Here is a 4,147-nt window from a genome sequence, read left to right as displayed (position 1 = left end):
TAGCAGTGATATATATATTTGAGCACCCTCGTTTTTTCTTAAAACATAATGGAAGTGATATAAGAAATGCTCATGATATGCTGATGAAATGTTAGAAGAAAAATAAAATGCATAAGGCTATCACATAAGGATTTTTTTCTCTCAACAGAAGTGTTTTTGGCAGATATTTTTTTTTTACAGAATGCATTCAATCATTTCAATGCTTGGAATAGTTCTCACTGGCAAGGAGAACTATTCTGAATGGTCCCGGATGGTAAAACACACCCTTATCTACAATGAGATGTGGAAAGGAGTGTGTGTCGGAGAAGAAGATAAAGACCCTGTGCAACCCACATCAGACAAAGAACTTGCCATTTGGGAAAACAAGAACAGCAAAACCTTTGCATTGATCGCAGCATCTGTAAATGAGGAAGTAAGTCATCATATTTCATCCTATTCCACTGCCTTTGAAGCTTTACAAAAGCTGAAAGAGCTCTATGATACACATTCTGCACTTGAAGTTGTTCAGCTCATGATTAAACTCTTCACTCTTGAACTGAAAAATAATGATCCTCTTACTCTTGCATCTGAAATAAAGTCTATAGTGCATGATATTAAATCTACTAAGGTTGAGCTGGATATCTCTCTTATTGCCTTTCTCAAAGCACTCTATCCTACCTACTCTAACTATCTTGAGTCTTTACAAGCAAATGGAAATCTTAAATACATAACCTTTGACACTCTTGTGAAAAAGTTTGCTGAAAGAGAAAAAGCCTTTGGAAAGAAAACAGTCCCTGAATCTTCTGAAGAGACTGTTTGCCTTGCTCACAAAGAAAATCATCCTGCTCAAGATTCTACAAGAGGGAGAGGTGGACGAAGAGGAAGAGGAAGATACTTCAGAGGCAGGGGGGTCAGACATCCTCAAGCAGAAAAGGCAGATCTGCATTGTATTCGCTGCAAACGAAATGGATCACATGATGCTTCTACATGCAAGCTACCATGGGACAAGGTTGAGCAAAGAAGAAATCAGCAGAAAGGTAAAACTGATGACACAGACAAAGGTAAAGCACCTGAATCCGCTCACTATATTGAGGCACAATGTAACATTGGAGTAAATGAAGATTTGTTTAATGCTTCACTTGCTTCTTCGAAAAATGACTGGTTTCTTGATTCAGGAGCAACCTGTCATATGACTCATAGGAGAGATTTCTTTGAAGATTTCACTGACAATGTTGATGGAGCAGTATACTTTGCAGATCAATCAAAAATCAAGCCATCAGGGCTTGGCACAATCAGGCTTAAACTGCCTGGTCTTCCAGACTTTCTTCTGGATCATGTTGTGTATTTCCCACAACTGAAGAGAAACTTGTTGTCCCTGGTCCACATCCGCCAACAAGGTCACTCCATTCACATGTTTGATGGCAATCTTGAGGTAAGAAAGGCATCTGACCACTCACTTGTCATGAGGGGTATAGAAGAAGAAAGACTCCTTAAACTGCAAGGAACCTCTGCTCATGCACAACATTTCTCATATATTTCTCATCATGAAGAAGGTGCACTTTCATCAAGTTTATTATGGCATGCTATATTTGGACATTTAAACTATGATAGTCTCCTCTTGTTAAAGAAAAATGGTGTTGTTGGTTTGCCTACAATTCCTAGAAAACATAAACAATGTGATGCTTGCATTCTAGGAAAGCACAGAAAACAGTCTTTTCATGATTCACATTCAAGAGCACATAGGAAGCTTGAACTTATTCATTCAGATTTATGTGGTCCAATGCCTGTTTCTTCTACAAATGGAAATAAATATATCATGACATTTATTGATGATTACACCAAAATGTGTTGGGTTTACTTATTGAAGAACAAATCTGATGCTTTTCAAACATTCAAGAATTTTCATAAGTGGATGGAAAATGATGCACAATCTCATATTGGGTCTATTCGCACTGATAATGGAAAAGAATATACATCAAATGAATTTGAACACTATCTTCGCCAACATGGGATTAAACATCAAACAACTGTGCCTTATAATCCTCAACGGAATGGTGTAGCTGAAAGAATGAACAGAACAATTTTGAATATGGTACGATCCATGCTTTTCTTCAAAAATGTAAAGACAATGTTTTGGGCTGATGCTGTTCTATGTGTTGCATATATAAAAAATAGATGTCCATCTAGTGCTATAAGAAACAAGACTCCTTATGAATTGTGGTATGGACATGTTCCTTCGGTAAAACATCTCAGGATATTTAGTTCCACCTGTTATGCTTTAATACCAAAGGTACATAGAAACAAACTTGGTGCTAGAAGTCGTAAGTGTATCTTCCTGGGGTATTAAAACACATCTAAAGCATACCGCCTTTATGATGAAGTAAATAAAAAGTTTGTTTTATCTAGAGATGTCATCTTTCTTGAATCATCCAAATATGACAGTGTTGTTGAGCGGTAACTTGATCGCTTGGATAGATTCACAAAACCGAAATCATTCCAAGAGTTTGATAATCAGATTCCACATCTTGAAGGGGGGATTCCTATACTAGATCAACATGTGGAATCTCCTTCTGAAGAACAATCTCCCCTGCATGACACTCCAACAACGGATGATGCTTTAAGTGATGTAATTGATAGAATTGGGAGACTCAATCTTGATTCAGACCCAACTCAATCAACAGAACAGCCTGGACCATCTCATAAAGGTCCCCCAAAGTGGCTGACAAAGACACTTGAAAGTGTTCATCCTGATGAAATTGGAAAAACAAGAACCAGAAATTCAAACCGACAAGATGGAGGTGATGTAGATAACTCTAATTCACCTGTTGATATGGATGTTACTTATGATTGTGAATTGAACTTGTCTACAGATTTTGAACCAACTTCCTTCAAAGAAGCTGCTTCTCATGATGAATGGAAAGAAGTGATGCAGAAGGAGTATGATGCCCTCATAAAGAATGGCACTTGGAAGCTGGTTGATCCTCCATCTGGAACCAAACCAATTGGCTGCAAGTGGGTCTACAAGAACAAGTACAAAGCTGATGGCTCACTTGACAAGCACAAAGCTAGGCTTGTGGCAAAAGGTTTTGCACAGAAGGAAGGGGTCGATTATGAGGAAACTTTTGCTCCCACAGCAAAATGGGCCACCATCCGGACACTCTTTGCACTAGCTGCTCAGAACGGTTGGAAAGTCCATCAAATGGATGTAAAAACTGCATTCTTGAATGGAGATCTAAAGAGAATGTTTTTATGTCCCAGCCTGAAGGATTTGTTGTGAAAGGACATGAACACAAAGTATGCAAACTTGTGAAGTCCTTGTATGGCCTCAAACAAGCACCACGAGCCTGGTATGAAAAACTAACTGAGCATCTTCTGAAACTCAACTTCAAACATTTTGATCTTGATGATGCAACTTTATTTGTCAAGAAAGTTGGAAAAACAGTTGTATATCTTGTGGTATATGTAGATGATCTTTTAATGACAGGGAAAAATGAAAGCTATATTGCATCCATAAAGAAAGAATTAGGAAAAATTTTTGAAATGACTTATTTGGGCTATGTTCATTACTATCTTGGCATTGAAGTAACCCAACATCCAAAGTCCATATTTCTTTCTCAAAAGAAATACATTGGAGATTTGTTAAACAGATTTGGCATGACAGAATGCAATCCCCTTTCTACTCCAATGGAACAAAACTTGAAGCTCACATCTATTGAAGGAAAGGAATTTGAGGATGCAACAAAGTATAGACAGCTTGTAGGAAGTCTCATCTACCTCACTACTACCAGACCAGACATTTCATTTGTTGTTGGAATCCTCTCCAGGTTTATGCAAAAGCCTTGTGAGGGACATTGGTCTGCTGCAAAAAGAGTTCTAAGGTACTTGAAGGGAACTCAAGACCTTGGAATCAAGTATACACAGGTGGACGACTTCAACTTGATTGGATACTCTGATTCAGACTTCGATGGAGACAAAGAAACTGGGGTATCTACTTCAGGATATGCTATGATTCTTGGATCGGGAGCTGTCTCCTGGAGATCACGCAAACAATCAGTACCAGCATATTCCACAACAGAAGCAGAATACGTGGCAGCAGCTGAAGCAACGAAAGAAATTGTGTGGCTCAGGAAAATTCTTGAAGATTTGCAAGTAAAACAAATACAATCTA

Source organism: Pinus tabuliformis, chromosome 8, assembly GCF_031772625.1.
Source record: "Pinus tabuliformis cultivar Carrire ecotype Pingquan chromosome 8, CPIR1, whole genome shotgun sequence".
NCBI classification, from domain to species: Eukaryota; Viridiplantae; Streptophyta; class Pinopsida; order Pinales; family Pinaceae; genus Pinus; species Pinus tabuliformis.
The sequence above is the reverse complement of the archived record's forward strand: the minus strand, read 5'-3'. Positions refer to the sequence as shown.